The 27,220-nt window shown below is 40.6% G+C and overlaps 1 protein-coding gene across 1 annotated transcript in view; it reads left to right on the top strand.

Annotated features, from left to right (window-relative positions):
• Positions 1-228: 228 nt before the first annotated feature.
• LOC124779919 overlaps positions 229-27,220 on the top strand; it is a 241,475-nt gene continuing 214,483 nt past the window's right edge. Inside the window, exon 1 of the mRNA XM_047253747.1 lies at positions 229-420. The gene's annotated coding sequence lies outside the window, so the exon portion shown is untranslated. The remainder of the gene's footprint in view (positions 421-27,220) is intronic.

The raw sequence follows: 27,220 nt of genomic DNA, 5'->3' as shown, positions 1-27,220 counted from the left end.
ATGGTAAAACAATTTCTGTAAGTACAACTCTGTATGTCCTCTCAACATGCCGCAGGTCTGCACATGGTCACGTGATGCCCCACCACGAAAGTCTCCCACCATGAAGCGCTACGAACTGACCCGATAGTCCCCCACCATGAAGCGCTACGAACTGACCCGAAGTCAGCCGAGCGCAACCGGCTGTCCCGAGACATAAGTAAGACAACATGCATCTTTGGTTTGATTTGAAAGTCGGAGGAAGTTTTGGAAACACCAATCATTTTCCTTGTGGTGGTGTTTGAATGCGTGTGAACAATGTTGTGCTGTGAGTTCCTACTACTGGCTTATGAGGACAAAATCTGATGTAGAGGTGTTAAATATCTGGACCTCAGCGTGTTTCGCTTGTTATATTGTCAACAGGCATTCGGATAATCTGCAAAGGTAATCATGTAAGGAAATTCGTAAATTTTGTGGAATGTTTATTGTAAATAGTAAGTACAGCATTCGTGTAATTGCGTGTTTTGTTCATTGTCTTTATACCTAGTAGTCATGTTTAATATACGGTAACTCTGCAGTTGTCTGTGTGTGTAGCTGTACACTATAAATACACTTTAGCAGGCTATGTATCTTGTGATTTCTGATGATGGAAATGCAAGGAGACAAACGATGGCTTATTTACTGACCATAAATTCCCGTGGTACATATTGTAGTGAAGGCTGAATTGATAGCGTAAGCTGCAGGATTCAAACGTATTACTTTCTGCGGGGTCGTTCAGGACGTAGAAAACGGAACAACTTGGCAGATCTAATTGTGAACAAATTGCGAAAGCTTTATATATTGTAACAGAAAAGAGTGTCCCGTGTACGAGCCAGAATCCGGCTTTCAGTCTTATAGCTTCAGTCATCTGTTTGGTACTACTGTTCATGCTGTGATGTAAATTTGCGGTAACTGCATCCGCGTGGAAACAGTAAAGATGAAGATGATTGCCGCACACTTATCATTTTATAGCTGTTGACGGATTTTGGAAGTCATTTAAGCATAAGTAATTACCTTTTTATGCCGTGAAAACAAAACGTGCACCTGCATATGTTTCTTTTTGCAATATCTGTTTGGAAGGTTATCTCAGTCTGAATGGCTTTTGTTGTCTTTGCTTTTGTCAGTTTAAGATATTTTTTCTAAATTTGTTGTCAAAGTAATTTACACATCCACGTCAATATTATTTTTCTGTTCAACCTACATGTCAATTCAGCAGTCGTAAAAATGTATGTGTGGGTCAGTTTATACTTCGCTTCATTCAATTGTGGTTGACAGTTGAGAACTGCAATGAGCTCCATAGTGGTCAAGTTTAGGTTTCGTGAGAGTTGGAACTCTATGTCCATTTCAGTTTGGAACACCATTTTGTGTAATTTACTTGTTTGTTTTTCAATATGATGGGATAGCTTATTTTGTTTCAGGTAGAAAATATTTATATCATTAATCTGCATGCAAAATGACTTGTTTATAGTTGATAAAACAGTGTGTGCATCATTAGTTAGCCTGTACTTGTGTCACAGAAATTGCATAAAGAATAATAAGGAAGGGGATAACTTACATTAAAAGGTGATATAATTGTGCCTCTTGTTGGTGTGTGCTGTGCTCAGAGTTTTTACCTATGTATAAATGATACTTTTATACCTAGAAGTGTGTCCTTAGACATAGTGACTGCGTAACCTAGTACACCTACCCACAGAAGACTATATAACATGAAGTATTTCAAATTGTGACAAACATTTGACCAAAGAATCATTCTCTGTGATAAACTGTTGGGGTGTGCTATGTATCAGCAACTTATTACCATTTTGTACACGGTACCTGAAAAGATATTCATTTAATTTCTTTTAATTGTATTGTTTGAAATTAATTTTGAAAGACATAGTTGTCACACTGTTTCTTCTGAGAGTTCAAAATTGGGATCAGCTTGAACTGATTGGTGCAATTCGTATGTGTTGAAAGGTTTGAACTTCCGCCACTGGAACACCAAACAACAAAACTTTCATAATATTCTGTATAGTAATAAATTTACAGCTTTCCTCCATGAGCCACCTTGTGATGTGTGGCAGATGGTATTTCATGTATTACTGTCACTTCCCCCTTTTCAAATTCCATTCAGCAACAGTGTAGGAGGCTGCCTACTGGAATTGGATGAGCAGTTCAGTGACTCTCTTGTGCTCACTAATAATTGTCATTCATTTTTGGTGACCGTGGTGATTGAATGTTAACATTCCGAACAAAAGTGTACATAATCATTTATTTACATATGGAATCAAAATATTTTGTAACCACAGCCGAACTATGGACAGACAGTACACCAACTTCATAACGCCTCAGTCTGTTAGTACAGTGCCATGACACAGTCCCAGGTCTTTATCACATCGCCTGATACTGAATAGTTTACCCTTAAAATATAAACGTTATATTTTGCACTTTTTAGTCAGATGTGGAATCAGAATGTTGTTACTTGTAGGCGAGATGGTGTGATGTTACCCTCCCATGGTCGAGGTCTCTGGCTGGTGGGTTGGGCTGATCCACTTTCTTGGGTTTTTTTTCCCCCCTTTTACATCCATCATTATTATAATCTAAAAATGTTACCTCATTTAATCCAATCATTTTATTAAGCTGACCATCTCATTAGGCTTTTATAATGATCAATGGCCTGCCACTTTAATGAACGATTTAGGCCTCTATGCCTTCCTCCACTTGACTGTCTCTGGAGGGCCTTCTGCAGTTTTCAACCACTTACTTTCCCCTCATAATGGTACTTACCATCACTTGAAAGCTGGTTTCATCCTTCCCTTCTACCTTTTTCATTCCAGACAAACATAATAATAGTGCTTTGGCTCTCTATCTCACTCTTTTTAGATTTCTTATTGATTTGATGCTCCCAGGATGGAGAAATTGATGATCTAATAGTTTGGTCTCTTAGAATCGTTAGTCCAATCCAATGAGTGCCAATGAAGAAACTCATATTGTTTGACACTGGTGATAATGGCACTCTCATCTGAAAGAACTGAATGACATATTGGATGTCTCCATCCCCTCCTTATGCTCCAGGAGAAAAAGTGGTTCACCAGACAAGGGAGTCGGATAATCAGCATAGTTCTTGCATGTGTACCAGGACAGGCAGTGCACCTTTCATGGTTACTAAATCTTTATTCTTTGTAGAATAGATGAAGGCGAATTTAGAGTAGGCTAGTTGCTTTGATAGATAAAACACGAAGTAGATCTATATTGACCAAAGCAGCATACGCCACTCAGTCATAGCTGCTATGCTCCTGCATTAAACTGGATGACATTCCTCTTTTAATCACCATACCTCATTGGGGCCTTAATATTGTTCAAGAACTTTATTTCCTGCAGTTACATACTTCAGACTTATGTTGATTTACATGCAGATGTAGAAAGACGAGTTGTCCGTTCTGTCAGCTGTATCCCGTATCTACCAAAAGTTATCCGGATCATTTATTTTGACCTTTAAAGGTGACTTGTTGCAAGAAAAAGTGAAAAATAATGCTATATGAATGTAAAGTGAACGCTTAAATACCGCTCTCATGAGATGATTCGGGTGCGTATGTTTTGGCTGTATGTCATGCATCCACAAATGATCCAATTTGTGGAGACTGCAGGTGGCCACCACATGAAAATACCCCAAACAAACAGTCACCAATTTGCATAAATTGCAAGGATCATTTCTCCCATTGTCTCTTCCCTCTCAACACTAAGCCCTGTCTACCATCCAAGTGCCAGTAGACCTGCTCATGGGTTGCCGAATGATGGTAGCAGATTCCTACTCCGATATTTCTCAACTTGCGTTCAAACTGCACAAGGAGAAAAGCAAAACACAGGGCAAGAAAATAAAATAGGTGAAGGTAGAGCCACTTGCTGTGATCTCTGCCAGAGATATTATGCACACGAGGGCAAAAGAAATTGCAACCAGTATTTCCTTATGAATTTTGATTTTTGTTTGACACACTTGTAACAGATTTTGGCACACGACATCCACTTTCAGATACTGTAGACGTCTGGTGAGCAAGCGTTCACGTGTTTTTTGACAAATCCAAGTTGGTTCTGCAATAGCATTGGACAGGGTTTGTATTTTGGTTCTTGAGACCAATTTTTAGGGAACAGGTGCTGCGTACTATAGTGCTGGAAGTAGAGCCCACATGCGTGGGCACAGAAGTCACTCTTTGAAATTTCTGTTTTACTTATGAGGGGTAGCTGACATTGTTCTACATCTACATATAATCTCTGCTAGCCACCAAGCGGTGTGTGGCGGAGGGCACAATTTGCGTCAGTCATATCCCCACCCCCTCTGTTCCACTCACGGATCGCGTGAGGGAAAAAGGACTGTCTGAACACCTCAGTACAAGCTCTTATTTCCTTTCTCTTTGAATGGTGATCATTGCGCGATTTGAAAGTTGGTGGTAATAATATATGCTCTACATCCTCGGTGAAGATTGGATTTCGGAATTTAGTGAGCAGCCCCTACTGTTTAGCTCGTCGTCTCTCTGCAAGTGTGTCCCACTTCAAACTTTCTATGAGATTTGTAACACTTTTGCGATGGCTAAATGTACCAGTCACAAATCTTGCTGCTCTTCTTTGGACCTTCTCAATCTCTTGAATCAGACCCAACTGGTAAGGGTCCCATACAGAGGAACAATACTCTAAGACTGGACGAACTAACGTATTGTAAGTTATTTCCTTTGTTGAAGGACTGCATCGCTTCAGGATTCTACCAATAATCTGCAATCTAGAGCTCGCCTTACCCATTACGTGTGTAACCTGATCATTCCATTTGAGATCGTTTCGAATAGTCACACCCAGATACTTGACTGATGTTACCACTTCCAAAGACTGAACATTTATTTTGTACTCATACAATAATGGGGATTTTCGCCTTGTTATACACAGTAGGTTACACTTACTAATATTGAGAGATAACTGCCAGTCATTACACCACGCATTTATTTTCTGCAAATCCACGTTGATTTGTTCACAACTTTCATGTGATACTACTTTCCTGTAGACTACAGCATCATCGGCAAACAGTCTAAGGTCGCTGTCAGTACAATCAACCAGATCGTTTATGTAAATCGTAAAAAGCAGAGAACCTATTACGCTGCCTTGGGGCACACCTGATGTCACTCTTGTTACTGTAACTACCCCATTCAGCATGACATACTGCTCCCTGTCTGTTAGAAAACTTTCTATCCAACCACATATATCATTGGATAGACCGTAAACACGCACTTTTTGTAGCAAGCGACAGTGCGGAACTGAGTCGAAGGTCTTTCAAAAGTCGAGAAATATGGCATCAACCTGGGAGCCAGTATCTAGAGCCTGTTGTATATCATGCACAAAGAGGGCCAGCTGTGTCTCGCATGACCAGTTTCCTAAAACCGTGCTGGTTTCTGCAGATGAACAGCTGAGGCTACTGATATGATTTCCCATCAACCTAACATTTCTGTCTTGAAAGCGTTCATGAGGCACTTCATAGGCTACTAACAGTCAGTTCTCTCCAGCTGTCGTCCTGGACTGGAACGTATGTGACATCTTACATGTTAGTATTAATTTTCCAGTTGTGTTGTCCTTACTATACCGATATATGACTGGACTTTTCCAACTGGATTTCCAAGAATGCTGATTGACGCACCTTTTGCACTTCTGCGGAATTTTACATTCCTCTTCATGCAACAATTTACAGTGCCCTCCAGGACACAGCATTTCAGTATTAGATGTGGCAGAATCAGCAGTTCTTCTTTCCATGGGACTATTTCATTGAAACTGGTCCTCTGGTGGGACCAAGAAATCACAAAACACACAGTATGCAGTCATTTCAGTTACATAAGATTCACCTGTCCAAACACACACACACACACACACACACCTCCCAAAGGCGTGTTAGCTTGGGTCCGTTACTTCATTAAATTATGCAAGAAGGGAAGGGTACAGAACTATCATAGAGGGCTCATGCTTCTTCTTCAAACGTATAGGCCTTGGTGGCATCCAGTTGGTGACTGATGTCCTCTTTATCTGCCTGGATGGTGTAGTCCAATAAGACCTGTAAGCCAGTCTGACACCACCATTATTGCTGAACAACTAATACTAGACATGCTGCAGGTCCCACAATAAAGAAACTAATACTGTATTTTGCCCAAGATTTGGCATGTGCCAGAAACCCTCCCACCTTCTAGCTACCCTAAGTGTGCAGAGAGTGTCAGTTTACCCTATGATATACAGTGCCTGCCTGTACCTCCTTCAGTATGTGGGAGTTTTCCTACGTACTATTTCTGTGCCTAGGCAGCACCAGGTCACAATATTAATGCATACAAAAGCGAAGGCATTACAGAAATGTCTGATTCCGCCCGTCTGCTTCAACCCATGACATCATCAGTATGGCAGAAACAGCTAGTTCCAGCATATACAATATGGCGACAGTGTCCTCACTACACACATACGCCAACAACGCCTAACATAAAAGTGACACAATAACATCTCACTCCAACAAGAAAATGAGGCTAATGGAACATCTGCAGAAAATTGGAGGTTTAGGGTGGGGAAAAGGTAAATATACAATAATAAAGAAACACCGCACCATCCTGAAACAATTAATATCCAAAAAAGAAATTTAAATTACAACTTTCCGTTAAAAACCATCAGTAACTCACTGAAAACAAACACTTCCACAACCCATGTTACCGCACTAGCTACCTAAACTCGAAACCGTGTTACCACAATGATAACTAAAACTCAAATGAACCCAATGTCACGTTAAACTCAGCATGTCCACATCAATCACAAGTGGGCACCATCAAATACAACACAACATCTACAAACACAACCAACTCAAAAACACTGTACTGTAGTTATGTCACACACTACATCATTACATCACGAGATAAAGCAGACAGGTGGAATCAGACGCTTCCGTTGACTGAAAGAGAGTACGAAGAAAAGAGTCTTGCCGCGTGCTAGTAGCGATGGCAGGAATGTAGATCAGATGATACAGGAAAAACTAGCGACAGCGTACTGGGTCACAATTGTGAAGCCAAATGACACAAGGGAAAGGGAATTTGTTTAAAGATTTTGACAGAGTATCAGTTTACCATAGTGGTGGAGCAGGGAACATCCTGGATAAAGAAAAATTACTGCGTTAGGGATGATGTGGTTGAAATAGGATTAACGGATACATACAAAAGTGTCAATTTTGTGGAGGTCCTGCAGAGCCGTGACTGGCCCTGCTGTGAGCCATGTAAACAAGGATTTAAGCAGGCTGCTGCTGGCTAAACAGAAATCTCGTATGAGTGCAGTACCTGTCGTTACAATTGGGAGATGATATATGAGATATGCTGTACACCTAAATAGGGGATTGAAAGAGAGGTTGGCCGAGCTTCTTGCAGAGAATGACATTAGGGAAAAATATTTGTTTTGATGTCCCCTACAACCTCCCAGAGTTTGTTGGTTTAAATACTTCTCACCCTGTATATGGAACTTTGAAATTTCCATAGCTCTGACAGTCAGCAGAGTTTTGTGAAAGCATAGCAGGTGAGGCAGTAGTGCAGACTATTGTCCAGTGATTCCCATCTGTTATCTTCGCGAATCTTCCCAAGAGATCAATTCGAAGTAAGTGGAATAAGACTTTTACATATGGGATTGGTATCAGGTGGCCTGGATGTAATTACAGCAAATGCTTCTGTCACTGGCACTCCTTATAGTGGCTCAAATAAGGTCAAACAGATTGGTAGAAGTCTGGCCAGTGATACATGCATCTGATTCTGGCTAGAAGTTTCACATGCCCAGGTGACCAGATGCTGGAGTCACTGTCATACAAAGCACGATATCTGTGATCGCTACTGTCAGTGGGATATGTGTTTTATATTCAGGCATCCTGTTTTGAAAGAAGTTACAGTATCAGAAGAACATCACAAAATGTTTAAAAATGTGCAGGAAAGTAAGATTAGCTTATTTCATCAAATAGTTTGTGGACTGTGTAGTTACACAGAAAAGCTTCTTGTCTGTTTGCAAAATTTAGAGAGCTCTGGAAAGATAGACACCGTGTGTCTATCTGAGTACCACATAATCATCGGGTTAGAGAAGTTCATATAAAAGATTACACTCCAGCAACATACTCGCATACAACTAATGTGGCAAAAAGAGGAGTTGTGACTTATATTAAGACAGAACACAAGTTCAAAAACACTGAGGCAAATAAATTTTATAGTGGTCAGCACATAGAAGTGTGTGCTGGTGAACTGATATTGAAGAATAGTTTAGTTTCAATTGTGTCTATAGATCCCCACTGGGAAATTTTAAACTGTTTATGAGAAATATGTAGTCCTTACTATGGTGACAGACAGCAGCAAGCAGTCAGGACTTTCGATATTACCTAACCCTGTGGTCATTTCATTGTAGGTTTTAAGAAGGATTCTCATAGGAAAAATGATCTGGAAACTTATTAAGAAATTTTTTTTAAAACATTGAGGAACATCCGCATTGTCAGTAATTCGGACAAGACCTACAGCTACAGGGAATGTAGTGAAACAAGACACAGGACAACAGGCCACAGAAAAGGAAAACATCACCATTGCATTAAATGGAAGGTCTATAAATGGTCAGTCATGTAATGGGTTCTACAACAGTATCTCATCAGAGCCACAATAATATCTTTAGTAAATTGTAGTCTGAATTTAGGGAAAGTTTCTAAACTGAGAATGCCATTTACACATTCATTCAAATTTTACAAGCATTAAATAACAAAATAGCACTGGTTGGTATTTTCTGTGACGTGTCTTACGGCATTTGGCTGCTTGAAACACAATATTCTCCTAGGTAAATTGAGGTTTTATGCAATTGATGGTGTAAGCAGCCAATGGATAATGTGTTCTGAATCGCTCTCACTTCCTAATTATCAGGTCTTATGATATTACCTACTCCAGAGAGAGCATAATAAAAGATGTAAGATTTAATTTGAGGACCAGCAGAATATGGGCATATTTTATATGCCACTCTGTCTTGGTCATTGGTCTTTAGGGCCTTATATGCTCGCATTGCAAAGCCAAATCTAGTTTTTAGGTGGTTAAGAACATAGTCTTTCCAACGAAAATGGTTTAAAAGGGTTTTTAGAAGATTAATTTTCTGCGAAAGTGTATTAATAATAACCATTTTTGGCATTTTTACAAAAATCCTCAACATTGCGCTAAGTTTGTACACTACTGGAAAGCAGTAGGACAATGAAATTTTATATTCTAAAACCTTATATTGATAAGTTACGACGTGCAAAGTTTCAGGTCTATGCTGCAGTTATGTCCAGAGGTACAAAAAGCTAAACTTCACAGTTCTCTCAAGTATTTATTGTTTTGGCTGACTTTGCTTCAGATTATCCATATGAAGATTGGTGAAGAGATCTTTATTATTTCACTTAATAGAACACGAAAAGTTGTACAAGATGTAGTAGTTTTTCTTCTTTGAAGAAAATATTGGCGAGATATCATGACACAAATTTCCCGAAAACTCGGGTGCATTTTCAATAGTTGTATTATGGGGTCACACAAATGACTATTTCTGTGGAAGTATTGTATTGATGAAAGAAAAACATTTACCAGTGTCCATTGGGAACATGTATGAATGTGTACACTAAAATCCAGCAAACTTCATGATGATCATGCGGGAACTTTTTCCAAAATTAGACAACTTGGCATGGAATGCCCTGCCATTGTCACATCTGTTCCATATTAGATGAGTCTTTCTTAATAGTTGTAGGCTAAACTCACTGCTATCCTCAGTACCCATTAGTGCTGACTAGGCCTATCTCTATGATCTCTTAGAAAGTCAATCATACTCGTCCTGAACTTAGGTCTCATAGGTATTCAGGGGAATTAAGTTGCAGAACACTAAACTGAGAAAACTACCAAGGACACTTTGAAAATATCAGACTCTACTTGTGGATGATTCTGTATTATTGACTCCAGGGAACTAGGGGCTTAATTTTGCTGCTGTTTGGTAACCATGAAACTAGCTAGCAACAGCCAAGTGTTGAGAAAGATCTTGGGATTTATTCAGTTGCTTAAGTATGATTTGTAAACTTTTGAGTTATTTCCTGTGTGGTCGGCTTGGCTATTGGATAGGGCAGTTGGGTGTCTCCTGCCACATTATCGTACAGAGTGGGTTGCAGACTGATGAACCAGTGTGACTGCTGACCTGTGCAGTCTTTTTAAGCCTTTGCATTTCTCATTATTTTAATATGTGGGTGTTTTGTACTTCTTTCTTTACTTCATGTAATTGATTTGACTGTCTTATCCATGTTTCCCATGATTGAGATGTAGGGGTACATGTTGGAGACGTGAAAGGTCTGCCTATCATCTTACAGCCTTGGGGTTCTCCACCTGCTTTCAGCTATGTAACCTCATCCACTCCATGGTGTCTACAACATCTCTTTACAGTGTCAAAAATCTATTACAAAGGCAAATGACAAAATATCTTAGTAAGATTAGCGTTGTGGTCTGGGTGGTTATCAAAATTTAAAATGTCATTGCATTTGAGTGCTATATGTATCCTGTTGATGCACAGAATATTGAGAGATTAACCCAATAGAAAGTGGCTTCTCCTTGAGAGAAATTGCAGTATCATGGTTTATTGAAACAAAATTGGATGTGCAGACTTAGTGAAATTTCAGAAATAAGTAGGGAAGAGATTCATCACCACATCCATCAATTCTCGCATAGTACAAGAAATTTATGGAGATGGGGACAGTGTTCAGTAAAGCGAGGAGTGGATGACTAATAACTTCTGAGGAAAACATTGATTCTGTAAGAAAAGCCTTAGATCTTTCTCCCAGAAAGTCTATCTGTACTGCTTACAGGCATTTACAATTACCACATTCAATAGTGCACAATGTCGTACACCACAAATTACAATTGTTACAGGCATAGGTTCAAATGTTAAGCAAAGCAGCTCACATTCTGGATTGAATATATCAGATGAAACGTTCCTCACCCTAGAGTTTGTTTCAATGATGAAGCAACTTTTCATTTTTCGAGGAAACTGAACTCTCACAATGTGGGATAAGGGAATCCTGTGGGACGTGAGAACTTCAATTAAATGGACCAAAGCTGGAAGTGTGGTGTTGTATCACATGTAATAACATTATTGGTCCTTTTCTCCTCAGTGAGACATCAGTAAGTACAAATGTGTGCCTTATAACAGGGCATCTTCTTCTAGCATTACTTTTCCCCAACAGTAGATGTCAATACGAGTATTATTTTTCAAATTTTTGATAGGTCAGTATTATCTCAGCTGCTTTTTTGAGAACTTTCATATAATTTTATACACAGTATGTTATATTTCAAGCTAAAATTTATGATTAGAAACATTTGAAATTACGAGTTATGTGGCATACTTAAAATTTCTATTATTAATTACCCAATCTAGTACTGTTTACTGTGTTTATTACTGTATTCATTTGCGAAATAATAATTGAAGTTAATAGAAATTCATTTGTCAAGAAGAATTGTAAACCCTTTGGAATATGGTTATTACCACAGAGTGAAGTAGTAGCACAGTCTAACATAACAGTCGCGACACTTCGCCTCGATTTTGTTGCCTACAGCGCCAGCAGCGCCCCAAGCGGCTGGTAGGTTGAACTGTGAGTTCGGCGCGATAGTGAAAGCGAATAGTGATTGATTATTTTGATTTATACAATGGTTTATACCATCGGGAGCGTTTGTAGCGCAATAAATTGCAGCAACAACAGGAAGAAGACACCACAGCTCTCCTGAGACGTATATACCATCATGTTACTAAACTGTATCGTCAGGATTCACTTGCAAACTATATGTGTATAAATGATGAATGTATCGTTTTAGGAGCAGAAAATGGCTTGTTAATAGCAGACGAGAAGACCTTATGAAGAAAGACCCGGTTTACCCGCATAATAATATTAGGTTTTGTCCACTACATTTCGAAGAAAACCAGTTCATGAACGCAGACAATAACAAACTCGTGTGGAATGCAGTACCCACACTGTTTGACATCCTAAATAAGCCACCGCAACTGACGATGAAGAGGAAACTGCCACAAAGATTCGACAGTCAATCTAAAGCTGTAAAACAGTCGTATGACACAGAAACAGCCAGTTCAGCTCTCCATGTATCAGTGCCAGATTCGTGCGAATCGTCACCACAGACGTGCTTTGACGATAAAGTGGTTAGATTAAGTGCAGCTGTTCATGTCTTAAAAAAGCGTGTGAAGTGTCAGAATGTGCAGATCGAGCGAAACTATTACGGGGCAAGGAAAGTGCCAACAGACAGATTGTTTGAAAATTATTCAAATATTTGGTTTTTGTGAAATGTAATGTAATCAGCTCATTATAATGTTTTCAGCATATTTCTGCCACTATTTGGCAGTTGCTTTACCCACTTTGAATAATATAAAGATTAAGGTCGTACTTGTGGCAACAGGCAACAGTGACACACACAGTAGGCCTACAGAACGATAAACGAGCTGTCGATCGCTTTTGCATGTAGAGGTACATGTCTGTGCTTCTTACATGTGAATCTGTGTGTTTATATTCTTTTGATATCAACGTGGTAAGCTGCAATTCTGTCCAATGTCACAAGTGTTTCTTCACGAATGTGTTGTAGCTTGCCACTCTATTCATGGTTTTTGTCCATACTTGCGCTTATTTTAGAATCATTAATAGAAACATATATGACTTGCGATACTAAACAAACTCTTGGAGGCAAGAAAATAACTCGAATAATTAGGAAATTACGTAGGAAATGGATGTAAACAAACATTATGCTTACAACGCGTCTGACGTTCACCTTACCTGCCGCTTGGAGCGCTAGTGTCGCTCTATCTGTCAAACGGCAACAACTTTTACAGCAGTGAGTGTCGCGACTGTTATGTTAGTGTGTGGTAGTAGTAAGCATGCCTCTGATCGGACGTATTTTTGTATTTTGGGTCAACAATGTAATTTAGACTTTGTTAATGTGAAAATTCAAAAGGTTGTATGATATACTAAAATGTGACAAAATATATTAATGCAACAACAAAAATTCTGCAACAACCATATTCAAACTTGGTTACATCACTTCAAACATGAGAACCTAAAATGTGAGAATTTCAGCTTCAAGAATCGGACCACTAGACAAGAACAACTGGAGCCAACTCTACATGAAAAACTAAGTAAACTAGGAAGTTTATTGTAAGCTTGGTTCCTCTGAAATTTCTCGTGAAAGACTTTGCTTATTGTGGACAATATCTGGAATTAGGAAGGAAGGGGAGATTAGATTAAAACATGGACCTTTTGATGGAATATGTGGCACCACAACATGACCTGCAACCAACCATCATTTTCCAGCTCAATAGTGCACCACCACATTTGGGACCAAATGTTTGTGAGTTTCTAAATGAAATATTTCCAGAAAAGGTGGATCAAATTCCCGGATCATCTTCTTCACCAGATGTCACTGCAACTTATTTCTATAGGGTTTTGTTAAAGATGTTATGTATCAGACAATTGTATGAGGCATCACTGATCTCAGGCAGAGGATTGTTGATGACACTGCCATCATTGATAAGGTTTTGCTGCATGTGAAACATATATTTGAATGTGGGGGGGGGGGGGGGTTGTTTTTCCCCTCACAAAGCCATCTATCAAGATGGTTATTTTATTGGTACAAACGACTGCGTGCCAGTTACATTTGGATTGTTCATTGTGAGGTGCCTGGTTTGATCCACTTAATCCATAGTAGATTGTAATTTCAGAGCGGCCTTCCCCAGGTAACCCTTGCAATATCGGTGTGGGGGAGGAGAGAGTAGTTTATGCCCACCTTTTGAAAATATTTGATCCATCATATAGATGTGGATGCATGACTGCAGCTGGTCAGTAACTCAGAAAAAGGATATCAGCAGCCATAATTCTTCCTGTTTTTATTATTATTTAAGCAACCATTTATGGCATGTCAGTAGCATCAAAACTAGTTGCTTAAATAATATAATTTTTAGGAAGAATTATGGCTGTTTGTAACCTTTTTCTACTGGTTTTGAAAATACTGTGTTTTAAATTTTTCAGTTAAACTTAACCCAAAAATTTAAGGCTTGGCAGTAGCTGTCACTTTCCACAGTGAATATCATATTCTGGGTTTTCAAGTTCAGGGCCTCACTTACACATCAGTATCTTTTTAAAAAATTTTTTGTTAGATTTACGAAATTTGCATTTTTAAATTTTTTGTGGTGGCCATAAAACCACCCCAGCTTGGTAATACCTTAGGCTATTGCAAAAGCATTGATATTGCAAAAAGTGTGCTAAAAGATATTTTCAGATTCTGGACCTTACATACAAACCAGTACACCTTTAAAAAATTAATATGTCGACAAGTAATGGTTTTTTTTTTTTAGAGTGGGCATAAAGCTTTTCCTCCTTTAGCCTGTAATGCACGTTACGGAAAATGCGTTGATATTGCTATAGTTAATGAAGTACTTACGCAAAAGTTTCTTCTCTGGGATGTGTGTTTTCTACTGATAATTTGGGGTATTCAGTTAGATTTTCTAAGCACAAATTGAGTGTAAATGGTTAGAATTATTGTGATTCATAAAATAGCTTTTAGAAACAGTGTAATAGTTGCTTCTATTTATTAATGCATGCCTTGACTTGTTTCAAGTTTCCGAAGATTCCCCATATTGATGAAGATTTGTAACATAATGTATGTGTGAGTGAATGAATGAGATGCTGAACCATAGCATTTCTGAGAACAACCTGCATGTGGATTCATGTTACATAGTTTACAGCAATTGCTTCTAGAGAAGAATGATTACCAGAGAGAACCAGAAAGAGACAGTGTTAATAGGAACATCAGACTGGAACGAAAGCTAGGCAACTCAAGGTATAACGACCACTTCATATCAAAAACATATGAACTTATAAACAGTGTAACACCACTATCAAACAACAAAAAGTGCTTCACACACACACACACACACACACACACACCTGCAATCAACCAATTACCATATTTAACACTGAAAGGAAATGCAGAGATAAGTATCAAAAATGCAGTGTGGAGGGAAATTTTGTGCAGTGAGATTAACTGTAGCTGGCAGATTTTATCTAAACTAATAAAATTGATAAACAGCGTATTTGGACCTTTGTGATCCAAAAAGTACCCTCTATGAATATTTTAATGATATTCCACTGTCAGGTGGAAAGTGTTTTTATTTCCTTGCATATCACTACTGGCCACTGTGCGTTGTTAGTTGATATGAAAAAAGGCAGAGTTGCACCATGGTTCAGAATCCACCTTAAACTGGAGGTCCTCATAAAACTGATTGGTTAAGTCAATTTATAGGAAGGCAACAGCATACAACCTCCAACAGGACCATGCCTGTTAGAGCATTGTGGTGTTCAGAACACTTTTTTAAATTGATGTTTACTCTTCTTTTTGGTATTGTCTAAGGTTGATACCATTGACTAGAAATTAAAACTCCTTGGATTTTTTATTAAAAAACATTACCTAACAAGCCCAAAGACATTTGGTATAAGGAGTCACCCTCCTGCTGCTAATAGCTTTGTCGAAGAGAGTGGAGAGCCGGATAGAAATTCAGGGCACTCTCTTACTCTCGGGATGGGAGAGTATTACCAGAGGTAGAAGAATTGGCAGTGATCAATGGCATGAGGATGCAGAAGGCAGTGGAAATCACTGCAGTAAAGCCTAACATATATTCACAGGAAATGTAGCCTGTAATTGGAAAAGTGTCATCTCCCCCCCCCCAATCGCGCCCCTCTCCTCCCCCCTCTACCTCTCTCTGTAAAAGATTTTGGACTGATCCCATACATAGATTGCAGGGAGAGGCTAACCAAAGGGAGGTGATGATGGAAAAAAGGTAATTAAAATCAGTGAAAGGGTAGCAGTGTATGAATCAGGAATGGCAGAAGTTTGAATGTAGTGGGGGAGCTAGAAAATCTGAAAAGGGAAATGCAAATGATTAATCTAGATATACTAGGAGTCACTGAAGCGAAATGGAAAGAAGATTAGGATTTGTAGTCAGACAAATATAGGGTAATATCAACAGCACCAGAAAATGAAATAATGGAAGTAGGATTTGTTGTGTGTAAGAAGGTTTAGCAAAGAGTGGGTTGCTGTGAACAGTAATTAGCAAGAATCAAGAGGAGGTGGTATCCTTGGAACATGCTTAAACACATGGAAAGTACCAGCTGTATTACATCATGGTGAGGCTGAAATTGCGAAAGCAGGTATTGGATTGTTAGATGTAATTGAGAGTTGTTGATGTTGACTCAGATCACAATTTAATATTTGTGAGGATTAGACTGAAGTTTTAAGAGAATTGTCAGGAAAAATCATAGTGTAGAGAAATAGGATACTGAAGTAGTGAGCCATGATTATGTGCATTCGAAGTTTTCTTAAGCTGTAAGTATTCTGATACTGAATACCACTGTAGGCAGTCCAGTTGAAGAGGAATGGACATCGCTTAAAGGACAATCACTGATATTGGACGGCAATCACTGATGTTGGACAGAAAAATAAACAATACAGTATTGCAGTGCTTGTGTAATTATTCCAAACTATGAAGCAGTGTTCCTTTCTATGTGCATGCATGTCCAAAGGAACACTGCATCTTCATTCGGAATAACACATGCATTCCAATATCGTATATGTCCGCCGACACTGGGCGAGCAACTTTCATGTAAAATGTCTTCCCTGTATGGGAATACACATAATGGATGTAAGAGTACAAGTTACAGACAAATGATTGACGATGTACGGAAGTGTTTGAGTCATGCTTGGATGCCAAATTTTAAGGCGACTGTGTGCATTGGAAAATCTGTGTTCGATTCCTGGTTCGGCACAAATTTTCATTGTTGTAATTCCGTTATACAGCTGAAGGTCATCCATATTTGCAACTGCAAATACATTTCATGCATAGAAAAATATTAGTTCCAGGAAGAGAACCGAGAGAAACATCAGGTAAAGAAGAAATACTCAAATTGCTTGACAAAAGAAGGAAAATGCAGAATGTTCACGAAGAGGAAACAGTAGAGCAACTTGCATAATTTAAGGATAAAATCAGGTGGAAGTGCATTTGAGCTGATGTGAAATGGATACAGGAAGAAGAAGAAAAAATAAACAAGGAAATGTTCACCACAAAAACAGTTGTAGCATGTAGAGAATTTAAATAACATTGATGAAACTAAAAGCAAAGGCATCAATGTTAAGAGTGCAAAATGAATACTCTCTTTGCCTGTGCCAGTCTGCTTCTTCTTCGTTTTATCCATCAAGGATTATGTTGATTCCAAGATAGCAGAATTGTTCACTTTGTCTCTGATGTGGTCCTCAATTTATTGGTAGTCTTGTTTCTGCTGCTGCTTATTACGTTCATCTTCCTTTGGTTTACTCTCAGTCCACATCCCATTCAACAGGCCCCACAATTATTCCTTAATTTCTATGAGTATAGCAGTGTCATGAGCAAATCTTATAGTTGATATACTTTCACCATGAATATTGATTCCAAGATAGCAGAATTGTTCACTTTGTCTCTGATGTGGTCCTCAATTTATTGGTAGTCTTGTTTCTGCTGCTGCTTATTACGTTCATCTTCCTTTGGTTTACTCTCAGTCCACATCCCATTCAACAGGCCCCACAATTATTCCTTAATTTCTATGAGTATAGCAGTGTCATGAGCAAATCTTATAGTTGATATACTTTCACCATGAATATTAATCCCACTCCTTAACCATTCCTTTTTTTTCTTTTTTATCTTATTTTATTGTTAAGTTCCATCATTGCTTTTCTGTTGTACAAGTTGAACAGTTGAGGAAAAAGATTGCTTCCATGCCTTATGCCCATTTTAATCCAAGCACCTTCAATTTTTTATTGTTCCATTTTGGATCTTGAAAACATTCTGTATTGCACATCTTTCCCAGTTGCTTAGACATGTTTTTCTGAGAGTTCTGAGCAATTTGCACCATTTTAGAGTGCTGAACATTTTTTTGAGTTGACAAATCGTATAAAGGTGCCTTGACTTCCCTTCACTCTTGCCTCCATTGTGAAGTGCAATGTCAGAACTGCCTCTCTGGTGCCTTTCCCATTCCTAAAGCCAGACTGATAAACATCCAGTAGATTCTCAGTTCTCTTTTCCATTCTTTTGTGTATCATTCTTGACAGCAATTAGAATTCGCGATCTGCTAACCTGATTGTGTGATAATTATCACAGGTATCTACCTTTGTATATTCAGGATTGTGTGTCTGACATTTTTCTGAAAGGCTGATGATGGTATGTCTCCAGTCTTATGGAATCCACACACTAACGGAAGGACATAACATACATAAATACTTGTTCCATAGATCATGAATATGACATTTCGTAGTTACCTGGAACATGTCACTTTAACATAAGTTTTCTTTATACAAAATAATTAATTAAAATCTTTTTTACAGCTACTACTTCATATCTGAAAATGCATCTAATGAGTAGAAGGAGTTGTCATTCAGAAATTCTTTTAATTTGCTTTTAAATGTTGCTTGGCTATCTGTCAGACTTTTAATGCTATTCGGCAAAAGACACAAAGATCTTTGTGTCAGTATCATTCACTCCTTTCTGTGGCAACGTCATATTTAATCCAGAACAGTGAAGATCATCCTTTCATTTAGTGTTGTAGCTGTGCACTTCGCTGTTATTTTTGAATGGGGATGGGTTGTTAATAACAAATTTCATAACTGGATATATGTATTGCGAAGGTACTGTGAATATACCAAGTTCCTTAAATAAATGGCATATAGGCAGTCATTTTTCCCTCATTCTGTTTGGGAGTGGAACAGGGAGAGAAATGCTAGTTGTGGTACGAGATACCCTCCGCCACACACCGTATGGTGGATTGTGGAGTATGTATGTAGATGTAGAAATGTCTGCAATGTGATCTTGGGTGGGCTGCAGCTCTTATTCTGGATACACACTTTCGTGCAGTGAATACTTTCTCTCTGAATGATGAATTGCCCCAAAATATGATGCCATATGAAAGCAGTGAATGAAAATAGGCATAGTAGGCTAATTTACTGACATGTTTATCACCAAAATTTGCAATAACCCTAATAGCATAAGTAGCTGAACCTAATCATTTCAGCAGATCATGGATGTGTTTCTTCCAATTAAATTTCTCATCAATGCACACACCCAGAAATTTTGAATATTCTGCCTTAGCGACAGACTTGTGTTCATTGTCTATATTTATCTATAATGTTATGCCATTTACTGTACAGAATTGTATAAACTGTGTTTTCTCAAAATTTAGTGAAAGCCGACTTGCAGAGAACCACTTAATAATTTCCTGAAAGGCATTATTTAAAACTTCCTCTGCTGATTCTTGTTTGTTGGGGTGTGATTACTATACTTGTATCATCAGCAAAAGGAACTAGCTTTGCATCTTCATGAATATAGAATGGCAAGTTATTAATATACCTTAAGAACAATAAGGGATCCAAGATTGAACCCTGTGGGACACCATTCTTGATACCTTCCTAGTTAGAGGAATCTGCTAATTTTTGCAGACTACCAGTACTGTTAATTTCAACTTTCTGCATTCTTCCAGTTAAATATAAATTACCGAGCGAGGTGGCGTAGTGGTTAGACACTGGACTCGCATTCGGGAGGACGACGGTTCAATCCCGCGTCCGGCCATCCTGATTTAGGTTTTCCGTGATTTCCCTAAATCGCTCCAGGCAAATGCCGGGATGGTTCCTTTGCAAGGGCACGGCCGACTTCCTTCCCCATCCTTCCCTAATCCGATGAGACCGATGACTTCGCTGTCTGGTCTCCTTCCCCAAAAAACAACAACAACAACAAATATAAATTAAACCGTTTGTGCACTGTCCCAGTCACCACAATACTTATCTAGAAGAATTTCATGATTCACACAATCTATAGCCTTTGAGAGATCACAAACTATACCAATGGGTGATGTTCGGTTATTCATTGCTTTTAATATTTGGTCATTGAAAGCATATATAGCATTTTCTGTTGAAAAGCCTTTCTGAAAACCAAATTCACATTTTCTTAGTACTTCATTTTTACAAATATGTGATACTTCTCTTGAATGCATTACTTTTTCATGAATTTTGGGTAAAGCTGTCAGAAGTGAGATTTTTTATGCAACGGTTTAACAATACTGTACTTCAGTCTATCTGGAAAAATACCCTGTTTCAATGAGCTACTACGTATGTGGCTGAGAATCCTACTTATTTGTTGGGAACAAGCTTTTAGTACTCTGTTGGAAATGCCATCAATTCTGTGAGAGCTTTTACATTTGAGTGAATTTATTATTTTTCTAATTTCTGTTGAAGATGTCGGTTGAATTTCAGTTTTATCAAATTGCATAGGTATTGCCTCTTCCATACACTGGCCTGCATTTTCTAATGAATAGTTGGGTCCTATTTTCTCTACAACACTTGAAAACTGATTATTAAAAATATTTTCTACTTCTGACTGTCTTAAGACATCAGGTAATAAGTAATTTTTGAGAACATTTCTTGTGGAGAACAGCAGTTTTTCTTACAAGGGAACCTCCCCATCGCACCCCTCTCAGATTTAGTTGTAAGTTGGCACAGTGGATAGGCCTTGAAAAACTGAACACAGATCAATCGAGAAAACAGGAAGAAGTTGTGTGGAACTATGAAAAAAATAAGCAAAATATACAAACTGAGTAGTCCATGTGCAAGATAGGCAACATCAAGGATAGTGTGAGCTCAGGAGCGCTGGGGTCCCGTGGTTAGCGTGAGCAGCTGCGGAATGAGAGGTCCTTGGTTCAGGTCTTCCCTCGAGGGAAAAGTTTACTTTCTTTATTTTCACAAATTTATGATCTGTCCGTTCGTTCAATGATGTCTCTGTTCACTGTAATAAGTTTAGTGTCTGTGTTTTGTGACCGCACCGCAAAACCGTGCGATTAGTAGATGAAAGGACTTGCCTCTCCAATGGAAACCGAAAACATTTGATCGCAAGGTCATAGGTCAACCGATTTCTTCACAGGAAAACACGTCTGATATTTTCTATATGACACTGGTGAGGGCCTGTGCGTCACATGACAGGAATATGTTGTCAACCCACCTAACTTGTGCACTTGGCGAATGGGTAAAAAGATTCTTCTACCTTGCCCGATTTAGGTTTTCTTGTGGATGTGATAATCATTCCAAAAAAAGTGATGAAAACATAAGAGTTTGTCACATAAACTGCAACAAATGAATGCAACACTTTCACAGTTTTCCCTGTGCTCTGAGAACGTATGATTTTAAAGTTTTCAAATTTTTCCATGTGTAGACCATCAAATCCTGCATATGTCCAAGCAAATCTGAACATGTCCTGGAATTTTGGAGAGTGAAGTTGATTATGTGTGTGTGTGCCTGAACTTTGATAATTGTCTGAAAATAAAAAATTAAACTTTTGACTCAAGGGAAGATTTGAACCAATGACATCTCGTTCCACAGCTCCTCACGCTAACCACGGGACCACGGCGCTCCTGTGCTCATACTATCCTTAATGTTCCCTGTTTTGCACATGGACTACTCAGTTTGTATATTTTGCTTATTTTTTTCATAGTTCCACTCAACTTCTTCCTGTTTTCTTGATAGAACTGTGTTCAGTTTTTCAAGGCCTATCCACTGTGCCAACTTATAACTAAATCTGAGGGGGGTTGCGAAGGGGAGGTTCCCTTGTTAGTACTTTAAAATGAACATAAAAAGTCTCGGCCACAAGAAAATTTTATTTTTGTGATTACCGGTTTTGGTCAATTACTGACCATCTTCAGACCTCATACAAATATGAACATAGAATGGATTAAGAGGAATGTGTGCAAATTGTAGTAACCTATGCAATACATCTTGTAAAACAAATAATAAAAGAAAAAAATATACCCATGTTGGTAGGCATTGGCGGTGAATGGAGCAGGCATTACAAACTCCATGAACGTCAACTGCTAAGGAGGGCAGTGCAGCTGTTTCTTAAATATGTGGTGCTGAGCCAACTGCACACTGAATTAAATCAGTGAGAGCCAGTCAGGTATGATGGATGTAAAACAATTGTTACAGTAATGTGTATACAGAATGATTACATGAAAACTAATAACAAATGAAGAAATAGGTGCCTTGCATAAAATAACTGCTATAATCTGTGATAAAAAATATGTATAAGAACAGTGATAACCAATCATAACCTGTCATGAGAACACCGATAGCCATCTGTGGGGATTTATCATAAAATCGTAGGTTGTATGGCAGCAAAGATGGTGGTTAAGCGGTGCTAATAGTTCCCAAGGAGATGGCTTGGTTGTATTAGTATGTGACATCCAGTAGAAGAAGGTTTCAGAATTGCAACTGTGACTCAATATCAAATATGTACTGGCATACAAATCGACATGTAGAAATAATGGATGCCAGGTGTTGAGTATTGCTCCTAGATTGTAGTGGCAGTGGAAATATTGCTTGAGCAATGTTGTTGTTTACCATTGAAGTAGCGTGGGGGTGTCAGTGTGCACATTTCACAGTTGATTTCAAATTTGTTACAAAATACTGGCGTGCAAGTAAGATGACTGTCGTGTTGTGTGTCAGATCCCCTAGATGACATTGACCAAGTAACCAAAAAGATAAAAAGTAAAGTAGGGTTCATGATACCTAAAGAATAAAAAAAAATAGCAGTTGTATCAAAAGAACTATGGCACAAAATCTCATTGATCCATCGAGATAGTCAAAGACTTAAAACAGCAAACATAAGAAAACTGAAGTTTAAAAGAACTGTGAACATAGTTGTTTACAGTTATTCCATGAAATAGATGTACACAATATCTGATGTCTAGGTATAATACACCAAGGATCCATCTAAGCAATAATAAGTGTAAAACAATGCATAAGTATTCAAAAGTTAAGACTGTAGTTGTCTGTAATCACAAAAAGTCTGTAAAATTGCAGTGAGCATCATATTACAATTACTATTTAGAGAAATAAGAGGAGTAAATGCTAACAGAAGTAAAATAGCATTCTTTAGTTAGCATAGATCAAAATCATCATAATGCATGAAAGAAGGCGCTGCAAGCAAACTGAGCCTATGCAGACAGTCACAAATAAAAAATAAGAAGATAAGCAGTTAAAAGTTTAAAATAAAGTGCGCAAAAGTTCATTATAAACATTAAACCATGCCACAAAAATAAAAAAAGAATAAAGGAGAAATGGAACAGTAGGAACATTCTATGGTAAGTCTTCAAAAAAATCACAGAAATATTTGTCTGAAGTCTAATTGCTCATGGAGTATGGATAAGATTTTATTTTTGTAGTGAGGTAGACAATTCACTACTTGTTTTAAGGAACAAACCTTATAAATCTCGTAATAAATCAGTATTGGGTCAACACCAACACATCACAATCGCTCAGAAGGATGTATGAGGAGTAACTTATTAAGTTCTTTACAATGCACCTAAAGGATTTTACGTAACACCTTAGAAGAGAGAGAAAATTTACGCTCACTGCAAAAATGAGTTCAGAGGAATATATTTCTGAGATCTTTTGAAGACTTACTGTAGAATATTCCCAGTGTTCCATTCCTCTTTTTATTCTCTCTTTTATATTATATGGTATGGTTTCATGTTTGCAAAAAAAAAAAAAAAAAAAAAAAGGCACAACAACTTGCGCGCCCCCTGCTGGTTCGGGGGTAAGAATAGGTCCGTGGTATTCCTGCCTGTCGTAAGAGGTGACTAAAAGGAGTCTCAAATATTTCGGCCTTAATGTGCTGGTCCCCTTTTGGGTTTGACCTCCATTTTTCCAAATTTCCGTTGTTAGTGCGTGCCATTTGGGGAAGGACGCCTTACGTGGTGTTTTTCTATTGGTCCATCATGCACCACCATCTTGCATGCTACCTATTGTCACGTGGCGGGATTTCCACCCAACGTCTTCTGGGTTGCCTCCTTCTCGTCTTGTGCGCAATCTCCTTCTTAGCGCCCCCGACAACTGTGGCCCCTTTCAACACCTAAAATCCTGCACGGTAGCCAGTCCGTTGTGGTGGGGTCGTCATGTACCCTCTTGGTGGTAGCCCCCTGACCACACAGGGATCGCACTATAGATGCCAGAGCTGTTTCCTCCCCATGCATGCCAAGGAGTATGTGCTCATCTTGTGTGGGGCACTGGGTCTCCAGGCAACGGGATATCGGCCAGGTACCCGTTGATTTGGCTGGGTGGCACCCTTGGGGAGAGCCCTCGTTCGGAGTAGGTGGCATTTGGGCGGATGTGGCGCAATGAAGCGCAATAAATCACACCAAGCTGGTGGTCGCACGGCCACCAGCGTCTCTAAGCGAGGCAGGGTTGACTTTGATGCTGCGCAATATGACCCTCAGTCGTTCCCCTCGTTGTCTGCGCCATGGGAGGGACGCAGATCTAGTGCCAAGCAGGAGCCTTACGTCCCATACGTCCCACAATACCTTGTCTGCAGCAGGGCTGATGGTGACTCCTTTCTTACGACGAAGCCTCTGTTTTTTGTGGAACACCTGGAGGATAAGTTTGGGGAAGTGGCGGGGTTGTCAAAAATGAGGAATGGGTCCATCCTCCTCAAGACGTCCTCCCCAGTTCAGTCACGAGCGTTGCTCTTGTGTGATAAGCTCGGTGACGTCCCTGTTACCGTCACTCCTCACAGTAGCTTAAATATGGTCCAGGGGATTATTTACCATCGTGACCTATTGTTACAATCCGATGACGAGCTGAGAGCCGACTTGGAACGACGTGATGTCCATTTTGTCCGTCGTGTACATAGAGGACCCAAGACTAACAGGGTGGCCACCGGTGCCTTTATCTTGGCCTTCGAGGGTGATGTCTTGCCCGAGAAGGTCAAGGTAATGGTTTACCGTTGTGACGTCAAGCACTACGTCCGTCTCCCGATGCGGTGCTTCCAGTGCTGGAAGTTTGGGCACATGTCCTCCCGTTGCCCATCCTGCGCCACATGTCGAGATTGCGGACGCCCCTCTCATCCCGATTCTCCATGTGCGCCTCCGCCTGTATGTGTCAACTGTGGGGAGCACCACTCTCCATGCCCGCCGGATTGCCCCGTTCTTCATAAGGAGAGGAAGATAATGGAATTTAAGACCCTGGACCGGCTTACTTATTGAGAGGCAAAACTGAAATTTGAAAGGTTGTATCCTGCTTCCCTTCGAACATCTTATGCTGCAGCCACGTTATCGTCGCCCTCGCGAGCGGCGGTTGTCACCTCCTCTGTGCCGTCTTCAGTGGGCCCTCGGGGCCGTGCATCTCTGTCTGCCCCCCTCGTGTCTGGGGGCAAGCCTTCCTCTGTTGCCCCCTTAGCAGTTGGGGGCAAACCCTCTTCTATCACTCCCCCCACGCTTACTTCGGGAGTGACATCTGCTCCACAACCAGGGGGCTCGATCCCTCCCCCTCCTCCTCCACTGGCGTTGCTTCTGCCAGTTCCTCTCTCGCGGAAGGGGTACTTCGGGGCTCTCCTTTCCTCCGTTTCTTCTCCTACCCAGCCGGACGTCAGCCAGTGGCTGAAGGTTCCGCCACCTGCTGGTCGTAGGACTTCTGCGTCGTCGTCAGCCTCCGACACTCCTTCAGAGAAGCTCTCCCAGCCCTCTCACCCTAAGGGCCGACGCGAGAAGAAGGAACGGAATGTGTCCAAGAAGAAGGACGTTCCGGCGGTTTCAGTACCGCCTGCTGTACATAGTCCTGGCTCCGGGGATGAGGTGGAGATCCTTGCCTCTGCCGTGGATCTCGCCCTCATGGAACTCTTGGGGGCCTTTCCTATGGACACAGCTGACTCTCCCCCGGTGGCGGCAGTTGGCTCTGAGGCGCCGTCTGCCTCTTAGTCACATTCACGCCCTCCCAGTCCCTTCCTGCTTCCATTCTCCAGTGGAACTGCGGCGGTTATTTCCGGGACCTGCCTGAGCTCCGGATGCTTCTGAGTGTTTCCCCTGTTCTCTGCATTGCTCTGCAGGAAACTTGGTTTCCAGCAATGCGGACCCCCGCCCTTCGCGGTTATCGGGGATACTATAAGAACCGTGCTGCCTGTCAATGAGCGTCAGGTGGGGTATGCTTCTTTGTTCAGCACTCTGTCTGTAGCTCGCCAGTACCCCTTCTGACGCCTTTAGAGGCAGTCGCTGCCAGGGTTGAGCTCTCGCCGGCTATTACTGTTTGCTCTGTTTACATTCCTCCGGATGGGGAGCTCCCCCGACATGTTTTGGCTGCACTGCTGGCTCAACTCCCGCCACCATTGCTGCTTCTGGGCGATTTCAATGCCCACAACCCTCTATGGGGTGGGACTGACTGTCTCCGATGACCGCGGTCGGGCCGTGGAGCATGTGTTGGCTCAGCTCGACCTTAGCCTCTTGAATACCGGTGCTCCCACATATTTCAGTATGGCCCATGGCTCGTTCTCGGCCATCGATCTCTCTCTTTGCAGCCCCGGACTTGTCCCATCCCTCCACTGGAGAGTGCATCCTGACCTGTGTGGTAGTGACCATTTTCCCATCTATTTGTCACTGCCCCAGTTTTCATTCTTCTGGGCGCCTGCCCCGCTGGGCTCTCAGCAGGGCTGACTGGCCGCTTTTACTTTTGCTGCAACCATTGAGTCTCCCCCACAGGGTGACATTGACGAGGTGGTCCGTGTCTTAACCATGTCAATCATTTCGGCGGCCGAGGCTGCCATCCCCCACTCTTCTGGACTCCCTCGGAGGAAGGCTGTACCCTGGTGGTCGCCGGAGATTGCTGAGGCTATTCGCGACCGTAGGCGGGCTCTCCAGCGTCATAGGCGGCACCCGTCTCTAGAGACCCTCATCGCTTTTAAGAGGTTTCCGTGCCTTGGCCCGTCGTCTTATTGCACGGCGTAAGCAGGAGTGCTGGGAGAGGTATGTCTCATCCTTGGGCTTCCGTGTCTCCCCCTCGCTCGTGTGGTCCCGGATCTGGCGGATTTATGGATACCAGACCCCTATGGGTGTCCCTGGGATCTCCTTGGACGGCGCTGTCTGCACGGACGCTGCCGCCATTGCTGAACACCTTGCCGCACACTTTGCTAAGAGCTCTGCGACTGCCACTTACCCCCCCGCCTTTCGCTCTCTAAAGGAGCGAGCCGAGCAGACGCTGTTATCATTCCACACGCGTCGTTCTGAAAAATACAATGCTCCTTTCAGCGAGAGGGAATTCCTCGCTGCCCTTGC

Source organism: Schistocerca piceifrons, chromosome 1, assembly GCF_021461385.2.
Source record: "Schistocerca piceifrons isolate TAMUIC-IGC-003096 chromosome 1, iqSchPice1.1, whole genome shotgun sequence".
Taxonomy (NCBI): domain Eukaryota; kingdom Metazoa; phylum Arthropoda; class Insecta; order Orthoptera; family Acrididae; genus Schistocerca; species Schistocerca piceifrons.
This window is presented reverse-complemented; position numbering and strand designations above follow the sequence as displayed.